The sequence below is a fragment of the Fukomys damarensis genome, unplaced genomic scaffold (assembly GCF_012274545.1).
Source record: "Fukomys damarensis isolate Sample0158 unplaced genomic scaffold, DMR_v1.0_HiC HiC_scaffold_17, whole genome shotgun sequence".
NCBI lineage: Eukaryota > Metazoa > Chordata > Mammalia > Rodentia > Bathyergidae > Fukomys > Fukomys damarensis.
The window spans coordinates 25,349,431-25,360,896 of record NW_022900929.1 but is presented as its reverse complement, the minus strand read 5'-3'; positions in this window follow the sequence as shown (position 1 = coordinate 25,360,896).

Sequence of the window (11,466 nt, the reverse complement as noted above, 5' to 3'; positions counted from 1 at the left end):
TGTGTGTGTGTGTGTGTGTGTGTGTGTGTAAGTCTGGGAGGAGGAGAGGATACATCTACCATCTCCTATATCATCTATCATCTACAACAAGATCAAACTATACAGTGAGTACTTTTAAATTTTATTGTAGTAAAAGACACAATGCCATGACTCCTCCTCAAAAAATCGCCCTCATTTTGAACACATTTATCCCATCATTCTTATCACTTTCTGAAGCTGTTCTGGAAGTACTTTTCCATGAATGTCTTTACAAAGTGTGATTTTAAATGTGGTAAATAAAAAAATGTTTAAAATTTTTAAAATGTGATGAATGCTGCCGCCGAGTGCCATCCAACAGAAAGACAGACTCATAAAAATATGACGGTGTGTTCTCATCCACCTTATTAACTGGATCTTGCACTCCATGACTTCTAGCTGTTCCCCAAAATCAAAATGAGCATGAAAGGTAAATATTTTGGATCAATTCAGAACATCAAGGCAGCCACGAGAGTGCAACTAAAGATACTCATGAAAGAGCACTTCCAGAACTCTTTGTGAAAGTGGCAGGGAGGATGGGCTAAGGGCATTTGAAAAGAGGGAGGTCTTTCCGAGGGGGATTCATGGCAACTGTCTTTTACTACAGTAAATTTTTACATGTAAATATTCACCATATTTTAGGTCACACCTCATATGATCTCTCACATATCTATGATCTCTCCACCTACCATCCATTATCTACGTTTCAATTGACATGTTTCCTAAAATAAGAAGCAGGATATGACAATATCTTTGTCTATAATATACCACTGCCATAAAAATTCAGGGTTCCTTGGAGAACCACTGCCACCAGGCTGTGGCAGGGCAGGTATCAGATGTTCTCAGAGAATCTTATAATGAACACATGAGGAGATGCTCAAAAGAAATGAGGTGGAAACATCACAGGGCAGAAGGGCCTGTTTGAAGTTGCTCCAAACAGACACATCCAGGTTGAGTCCAGGGCCAAGATCACCAAGTAGATTGAGGAATTATATGGCAATGATCAAGCAGTCCTTAGGTCTGATAAATAAGTGAGGGCGAGGAAGGAGGGTCTTGTCACCGTGGGAAACTGAGGACCAGCTGGTCAAGATGGGGTCAGAAGACTATTGAAGGAAGTCTGAGGGCAGTCACCCCAACTGCAGTGCCCTGCTGCACTTTAACTTCAGGTTAAAAGAGCACGGAGAAGAGCAGGTGCCGGAAGAGGCATCACTGTGACAGCTGGAAATCCAGACCTCTGCTCCCTGCCCTGAGTTTTCCTGAGAACGGTGCCACTTTGTCACACACCATCCTCTCCCAGTCTGCATTCCAAAGAGGGTCATTTACAGACCCAAGGAATCCCCTTAAAAATCACTTGCTGTTCCCCTAGAAGAGGTCTGTGTCCCTGTCCCCTCTCTTCCTATGGGAACCAGATATGTAAGACACAGAACCACATTGAGCTGGGATAATTACAGCATGTGGTCACCACTATGAACATGCGTGTAACACAGGCATGTGTCTCTCCTCCTGTTTGTCTACTATAAGTTCATTCCAGCAAACCCCAAGGGGGGAAAGGGGAGATTTTCACTCAGACATTATTATTTTTCAACCATCATCTTTTTGTTTGTTTGCTTTCTTGTTTGTTTGTTTTTTAAGACAGGGTCTCACTATGTAGTTGAGACTGACCTGGAACTCACTATGTAGCCCAGGCTGGTCTTGAACTCACAGCGATCCTCCTACCTCAGCCTCCTGAGTACTGGGATTACAGGCGTGTGCCACCAAACCCAGCTTCAACCATCATCTTAAGTATTATTTCATGCAAGACTCCTCAATGGAAACTACACAGCTTACTTAAATACTGCTTTAGCCAGGACTAAATAATGCGTAGCCAACTCCTTCAAGGAAACCCCAAACCCCAAATGAGCAACATTCTATTAAAGAGTTAATCGATGAGAGAGGCAAAGGGAGTGTGCATTCTTCAAAAATGGCATTGTTGAGGAGACAGGGACAAAAAAGAACTGAGATGTGTGATGTCCATGTATCAACTCCCCAGGAGGAATGTGATTGCCATATACTGCAAAAAATGCACTCATAAAAATAAAATGTTTTAAATAAAATAATTTTTAAATCCCTTAAAAATACTTTAGACCAATAAACTAGCTTAGTTAATAAGGTAAAGGGCAGAAACTTGACCCCAAGCAATCTTGTAAATCGAACCCAAACTTTCTACACATTGACAGAGTCTACAGATCTCTATTCCAAAAGCACATAAACATCCTCTGCTCCAGACTAATGCGCCTCTCACAAGGGGCCACACTCTAACACTATTTTAGGTCCAAGGAGCCTACAGAGATGTGAAAATTTCAGACTTGAATTGTGCGATTATTCCAGAAGGGGACAAAAATGCCACAATGGACATTACTGGGACTATTGGTGAAAGTGGCATGTGACAGCCACCATCTTTTGAGGACCTGAAGGTGCCAGTTTACAGGATGCCAGAACCTTTGGTCTGAAAGCCAGCTGAAAGATCCTCTGACCACACTCCCAGCAGTGAAATCCGAAGCTGCAGTTGAGGCAGGGCAGGGTTGCAGCGACTTTAGAACTAATTGATTCAAATGCATATTCACAGAGAAACTGGTTCTAAAGACAAAGAAATCCTTCCAAACATTTCAACTCCATTCAATGGTATTTTGTATAATAATGTTAGTATCATTACTGTTTTATTTCTTTTTATTGCATATAAACCACTGAATTTTTTTTTTCCTTCCCTGTCCCTACAGGGCCAACCCCACTGCTCAGCTCTGTGGAAACCCATCCGGATGTACAGAACAAAGTGTCACCCCCTTTTGAGTCACAAACAGAAAGCCAACTCCATCTTTAAAGTCCATTCGTTGTATGTTTCTTCTCTGGCATCACACATGTTAGGGATAAGACTGTCCACCTAATGCATAGGGTCCCATGCAAAAGCAAAGCACAGAGTCCCCTGCTCGTGATTGATGATGGTTTTCAAGATGCCCATAGCAGCACAGTGAGCCAAAGTGTTGACTTACAAACAGACCAGGAATGTGACTCCTCGCCCAGCTTCTGCCACTGCCGTGGAACTAAAGCCCAGAAAGTTTACGCAGGTGGGTCAGGTTCCCCAGCTGTTCCCGGAGCCAGAGTGACAAGTTGGTGTCAGTGTCTAACGCTCTGTTTTTATCTATGCTTTATTGTCTCCTTTCCCCGAGCAATGTAAATACAAAGGAGATAGCATCTGCTGCTCTCATTTTCTGCTGCATCTTTGATGCCCAGAACAGGGCTTAGCATATACTTAGTGTTCAACTAATATTTGCTGAATGAACAATTGAATGAATGATTGCATCCACCAGCAACGGTGTTGATGGCCTCCAGGAATAATATTGTCTAAAGTGGATCTAGTATGTCAGGGTCCCTTCTTGGTTCTTGGGCCGAGGAGAACTTGTAGTTAATCCATATGAGTAATTACGTTGACAGCTTGAATAAGGACGCCCATTGGAGCACAGTTCTGGGTGTGTCTGGATGATGGACCAACTGAGGAAGGAAGACCCACGCACTTCCGGGTCTTCCAGGCACCAACCAATCAGCTCAAATAAAAAGGGGAGGAAGAAGGAAGTCTACCCTCTGTCTTTGGAGAAGCACCAGTCTTTGTCATGTCCCTTGGACATGTGTCTCCAATTCCTTTAGCCTCTAACACAGACCCTTGGGTTTCCCAACAGGGACTCGCACCGGACCCTGCAATGAATGCTAGCCTTTGACCTTCGACTGGATCCTCCTCTCCAGCATGTAGATGGACCTCTTGTGTTCTTCTACCCCTGACTCTGAGGACAGCCGTTGTAAGTCTACCTTGTAAAGCTTCTCGATATCATATAGTATATATTTTATATTAAATCTGTACCTCTAGTGAACCCTATCTGATACAATCCAGCCAGCCTGGAGTTGGACACTCAACCCAGTGGTTATGGGCAAAGGCAGGGCCCAGAGAGACAGAGAAACATGGGGTGGGACAAACACTTTCTGAATGCCTGTGTCTGGGAAAGCAGCACAGAACTTCATGCATCTGGAGAAGAGGAGAGGAGAGTGAAAGCAAGATGCCGCTTCACCATTTGCCCACCAAGCCTCTTCATGGTGCTCTTCTGAGCTGCCTTTGGATCCCCCACGCCTCACTGTAGCTCAGAAGTTAAGCAGGATTTGGTTGTTGACCAAGGACCACACTGCAGGAGAAAGAGGCTGTAGAAGGCTCTAGACTGGCAGAAATTGCAAGCATAGTTTACACAAAGGGGCAGCACAGAGGCCTTGCAAGAGCCACCTCCCACAGGAGAAGATTCTGAACCTGCAGGTATGGGGAGGAGGCTCATGGAGGAGGCAGGGGTCTGTGGTGTGAAACCAGCAGGGTGCAAAAGACTTTGAAATGGGCTGCTGGTGACATCCAGTCAGTCTCTGAAGGACAGTGATTTTCACTTTAGGATGGTGTGCAAGCAACACACAGCCAGTAGGGACTGTACTTATAAATTGGAACAGGGTTCTTCTTCTGGGCTGGCAACACAATGCACCCTCTCAAGACACAGCTCCCAGTCAGCCCAGGGTCCCGAGGGCAGCAGACAGCTGTGAGTCTGCAGTGTGTATTTGGGGTTGCTGTGTTTCATGGTTCCCCACACCATGTCTACAAAATACCCCTCTTTGTGTGTGTCCTCCAGAGAGTCAGCACTTTACTGTGAGGCGCGCTTTGTCTTTCCCAACTGTAGACTGACACATTCCAAGCACATTGAGAGCGGAGGGGGCTAAGCTAGAAGGTGGGCTAATGTATTCAATGCACTTTTGTCTCCATCTTTTCAGCTACAATAAATTGATCAGGAAGTAATTCTGTCGGGACTCCGGGAACATTTGTGTATTTGAAAGCTGTCACATGATGTTAATCCAATAAAATACTGAGTTTCTTCTTGTTTTATTGATCCTTAAATTTTCTTTCACCACCTCCACCCCTTTATTCCACCCAAACCTCACATGAACACGCTCATGACACACACACACAGAAGGCTACATATAGGTTGGTGTCTGTTCCTATGAAAAACAATTGAAAGAGAAGAGCAGACAGCCAGGCACGGTGAGCCACACCTATAATCCCAGTACTCTAGAGGGCTGAGGTAAATTCAATTTAGCAATTTAGCAAGACCCTATCTCAAAATAGGGTGGTGGGGTGACATGGCCAGCCTCTATTCATTATTAATTAATTAATTGGCAGGAATTCCTGGTGTGTGCTGCTCACCAGGAAGGAGACACTAAGAGAGTTTCACAACAAGCAACCCCTGACCTACAGTCTACACGTGTCACCTATTTAAATTACAAACTGTCTTCCCAACATCTCACTTTAAACTTGGCTGTACTCTGTTTTTAGACCAGCTCCTTCACAATTGGCAATAAGGTAAATTAGTACAGCCACTGTGGAAATCAGAATCGCAATTGTTCAAGCAACAAAAACTAGAAATTCCATTAGACTGAGCATTCCCCTTCTAGGCCCCTTCCTGAAAGAGTTAGACATCATGTTACAGTGAATCATGTACATCAGTGTTTATAGCAGCATAATTCATAATAGCTAAATCTTGGAAGCAGCCTGTATGCCCAGCAACAGATGAATGGATACAGAAAATGTGTTGTTTACACACAATGGAGCACTACTCGGCCGTAAACGAAGAATAAACTTGGGTAATTTGGAGGAAAATGAGTGCACTTTGGCTCCATAACGATAAATGAAATAAATCAGTCACCCAAGCTTGAATGAGGGCTAAGAGTGGGCTAAGCTACAAGGTGCAGCATGTCTTCTCTTACATGAGAAACCCAAAATATACATAAAGAGCAAAATACAAGGTGGATAAAAGGAAGTGAGAAATAAATCTTTCTCAGATGCTAAGGAAATCAAGAGCAGGAGGGAGGGAAAGGGAGGGAAAAAGAAGGAAAAAAGAAATTAGGATGTGTCATGTACCTGTACCAATTCGATAAAAGGAATGCAAACATTGTGTACTGCAAATGTGGACCAATAAAAACAGTCACATGCCGTACTTGGAAGGTACCCCACCCTCAAAGTTCATGTGTTGAACCTTAATTCCCAGTGGAGCTGCTCATAAGTGCTTCCCCACTTGCCTTTCCTCTCTCTGCCATGCTGTATTGCAGCTTGAAGGCCCTCACCACTGACTGGCCCTGGCCTTGGGCGTCCCAGCCTCCAGGCCTCTAGCTGAATGAACTTTCTTTATAAATCACCCAACCTTTAGTGCTCTGTTAGAGCAAAAGAAAAGCACTAAGGGATTGTAGATGTCCACATCCTTCAATCCAGGGTTTCCATAGGACTTATCCCAAGGAAATTATTATGTAAGCAAAAAATCAAATGTAAATATAATTACATGGAAAATGAAATTGACTGTAAGCAAACCTTTATGCACTTGAATACCCACTCTACTAGTTTTCTTTAAAATTATATGAATCATGTAACTCTCTGATTTGTACACCAATTCCACAAACATTTTTGTATGAAAAAAGCTATGAAACTAATTGCACCTATGTGATAAAGAAATACAGTGTATGCTTAATTTTTTTAATTTATTATAGTAAAATATGTATTACCATGAATCCTAAAAAAACTCCCCACCATTTCCAACACACTTACCCCATCTTTTTTGCCATTTGCTGCAGCAGTTCTGGAAGTCCTCTTTCCTGTATGTCTTTAGTTGCTTTGATTTTGTTTTTGTTTGTTTTTGTTTTGGTACCAGGGATCAAACTTGGGTCCTTGCACTTGCGAGGCAGGCGGCACCACTGAGCTAACCCCCCCGCCCTTGATTGCTGAATTGATTCAAAATGTTTCCTTTTCGTGGTCATTTTGACTTTGGGGAAGAGCCAGGAGCCACACAGTGCCCACAAGTGCACAGTCTCAGTGAGACCAGAGCAGTGCCCATTCTGGTGAAGAAGATGAATGAGAACATCCCATCATATTTGTCTTCACCGTCATGATTTTACAAGCCTACCTTTCCATGGGATGGCACAGGGTAGCAGAATTTATCCTGTTTTTGATACCTCAGAAAGAGGATTTCCAGAGCTGCTGCAGAAAGTGCTGAGGAACAAGGGGATAAGTGTGTGCCAAGTAAGGAGCAGGAATTTAGAGGGAACTGATGGCAATATGCCTTTTACTATAATCAAGTCTTAAAATTGAAGTAGTCACTGTCAACAGTGGACCCTTGACTTACAAACTCCATCCATTCCCGAGGGCTGGTTGTCACTCAAGTTGATTGTAAGTCAATACAGCTGAGCTCTGGGTGTTTCCCTGTGTTAGTACAATAGATAACAAGAGGCAGATGAATCTTCCATTAACCTATTTAACCCAAGTTGTTCATGTGTCAGGCTGGTGATAACTTGAGGGTCCACTGTATTTTGGTCATATCTCATATATCATTTCTTTTGGGCGGGGGTTGGTACTGGGGATTGAACTCAGGTCCTTGCACTTGTGAGGCAGGCACTGGAACCCCTAAGCTCAATCCCCAGCCCTTCACATATCATTTCTTGAATTTTTTATTTTTGACTGACAAATTAGTATTACCATGACAGCCTTAGATGCAAATGCTTTAAAAATATTTTTTCTAAGAAGTATGCACTTACATTATAGCAAAAGAAAGTTTCCCATAATTTCTTTTTTTTAAAAAAAGCTCTTTCATCTGAAAGACTAAGCAGTAACACTTGTTTAAGCACGTTGTGCTTAAAAAATTTCCCACTGGGGATTTGTTCAGAGGCAGTGTACCTGTCTTGAAAATATAAGGTCCTGAGTTCAATCACTGATACCACAAAAAAAAGAAAGAAATTCCTTACCCAGATGTGATTCAAATGAGGGATCATATCACTGCCACACAGACTTAGCAGCTTGAGAAGGAGCCCCCTGGAAGACCTCACTTTCCAGGAGCCTCCAGCTGACCTCTAGCTGTAGTCTCATCAAAGACCTCAGGCCACTTCCAAATTCTTTACCCACAGAAACTGTAAGTGACAATAAATATTTATTGTTTTAAGCCACTAAGTTTTGGGCAATTTATCACACAGTAGATAATACCACCAACTTGCTAATTGCTTCCTATGGTCTGATCCATTATTTTATTATTGCTTTCTATTCTCCTTCCTTTCTTGAAGGTTAATTGGTTATTATTCCCATTTTCTTCTATAAACATTCTAGTTCTATCTTCTCATTGGTTTTAGGAGTTCTTCTACAGAATATAATGTACAGCAGTACATTACCCAATATACCTTAACCGCACAGCACCCCATTTCATAGACAATGCAGCTTACGACAGCAAAATCATACTGAAATCCTCCTAACCTTCCTGCCACTGCAGGCAAGTATTTTACTATGGAATCCTACAATCACCGAATACATTATTACTACTCATTCCTTAAATAGTAAATTGAATTTTGTATCGCTATAGTTTGAATTCTCTACAGGAACAGAATCAATATAACGTAGTGTATAATTATACAATGGTATTTATTAGGTAGGTTTGCAGGATCAAAAGCAGAAGCAACAGAGTGGCAATCTGCAGAATCAGAGAAAGAAGAATCCAAAATGGCCATCTGTGCACTGGAGAATCCAAGGATCCAGTAGCAGTGGAAGGTTAAAAGCCTGGGAGTTCACCCTAGAGTAACCAATGAGAGGCTGTGTTAGAAGGCTGCAGGGTCTGTGTTGGAAAGTTGAAATAACTGGAAACCAGCATCCAAAGCCAATGGTGAAGACTGGAGCTCCTCCAAAAAGGGAAGCCCTTCCTTCTTCTTTCCCTTTTATTCCCTCCAGGCTACAAGCCTATTGGTCAGTACCACCCACATCCGGGGTGGGTCTTTCCCTCTCAGTTTGCTGACCTATATGTCAATCATCCACAGACACATCCAGAGCTTATTAATATGCTAGGCAATTCTTACTCAAGTCTAGCAACTTACCATAATTAATGATCACAACTTTAAGAGAATTTTTTCAAAGAAATAACCCAGAATCTTTTATAAACATCAACACACTTATCTTTTCCCATGCCCTCCCTTGTTGCTCTGCATTTCTGTCTGGTGTTTGTTTCTTGCACACAGGTCTGATTATGAAGTTTGCTGGGGTTTGATATACTGAAAGTGATTTACTTTGTTTCCATTTATGAAATCTCTGTATCTAGCATTCCATGCTGCCCTTTTTTTCTGGAATTTGCCCATCTCTCCACTTAATCCCCATTTCTCCCCATTAATCCTTGGGTTTTGTAAGCATGTTTATCAGAGGCATTTCAAAGTCCTTGATGCTGCTCCCAACATCTGGGTCCTTTGTGAATCTATTTCTGAGGACCAATTTTCCTTGACTGAGTCATATTTTCCTGTTTATTCAGTTATCTACCAAATACATTCCTAACCCTTGCTTTCTTAATTAAATAGGAACATTGGTTCTCTCTGCCCTAAACTCCACTAAAATTTGTGTTCACATTTGCCACCAAAAAAAATAAACGTATCTTTGATATCAAATTCTAAATTAAATTAGACATAGATCCATTCACAATTATACCAGATGTTTTATTTCCTATGAGAAACTGCTAGACATTTTATGCCAATTTCATGAATTCGATGAAAAAATGGAAACAATCTGTATTCATTTTCTATTTAAAGTACCTAATGACCCCACCAAAACTGATGCTACTTGAGTGGTTTGAAAGTTCTTTTTCTGTAATTTGAGACACCTAAGATAGCTTAACTTTCTACTTTTTTTTTTTTTTTCCTTTGGACCAAGGAGATCGAACTCCAGACCTTGCACTTGTAAGTCAGGCAGTGGCACCGCTGAGTTAAATCCCCTACTGGCTTAACTTTCCATACATGCAAAAATTCTAGAAATAAAACTGGAAAAACATTGATTTGGAACAACTACCAGTTGATCTAAAAAGTTGCATGTTTCGAGGTTATAGCTATACATGGCCTCTTTCACAGGAAGTCTTAATTTTCTACCTGTAAGCACTATGTTCCTAACTGCTAACTTTGAAAACCAATGCTGATAAGTCACAGCAAGATTTTTCCTTCTGGAGCCTGGGGCCTGAGGCCATGGGTCTCAGGCTGAGCCACAATGTCTGCCCGTCATGTGCTGAGGTCCAAGCTGTCTTTCCTGTACATGCATCTCACACACTGTCCCAGTCACTTTCATATTGGTGAGACTGGATACCCAACCCCAAAACTTGGAGGAGAAGTTTATTTTGATTCACAGTTTCTTTTTTTTCAATTGAGTTTATTGGTACATGTTAGGTATACAGCACAGTTACATTCCTTATTGGGATGATTCACAGTTTCAACCCATGGTCGGCCAACTTCGAGGCAGAAAGAACATGGCAGGGAGGACAGTAGAGGACAGCTGCTCGCCCTGTGACAGCCAAGGATCAGCAATAGAAAGGAGGAGCTGAGGAAAAGGACACACCCTTCCAGGCCATGATGTCCCCAGTGAGCCCCTCCAACCAGGCCCCACCTCTTAACAGCGCACTCAGCTCTGAACTCACCCACGATGACTCCACTGATGATGACTCCAGTGATCCAGTCACCTCCCAAAGACCCCCTCTGAACACATGAGACTTTGGGGGACATTCTCCACTTAACCCATAATGTACACCATTAGACAAGTCTGGTGGCCACAGGAGGTCCAAAGCTGTAGTCCACCAATCCATGGCAGCACGTGCTCAAGTCATTACCTATATAAAATATTTAAAACTTGAAAACCCAACATAAATAATAAGTAATCTGGGAGGCCAGGACAATAGGGTTGTCCCAGGAAAACTAGAACCTGTAGTCACTGTTCACACACACACACACACACACACACACACACACACACACATACATGCACACACACTACAGGGTTTCTGTGAAGATGCGGTTCACAGGCACTGCCCCAGACCCCTGGCTCCATCCTGCTGCACTTTCTGAAATCTGCCTCCTCAGCCCCTTCCAAGACTCTGCCATGGAGCTACGGCTGGTGGAGTCTCTGAAATAGTGGGTCTGGTGGTACAAACTGTGGCACTACCTGTACAGAGGTGGCACCTCGCATCAATTTCTCCACGTGTCAGGGGGACTTTCGATGTTCCCATGAAAAGAGAATGGCCTGCTCTATGATTTTCAAGGCACACTGCCATGTGATAGCATCTCTCCCTTCTGTCAAAACAGATTGCACCCGAGGAACTCAAGTCGCTCCATAATTTATGATGTGCACAGCTGTGCATAATAGACCACTGCCGCTTGTCATTCAGCGTCAGCTCCCCGGGGTGGGGTGGCCCCGAGATGTGAGTCCCATGCACACCTCGCATGTGCACTCTGAATGGAATTGGAGCCCTGTGGTGGCAGATGTCACCTGGCTCCACGGGAACCTCCATCTCCGAGCGGTTTTGAGAGTAGACATACATCTTTGATGGGGGCATTAATACTTCATGAGTTTGG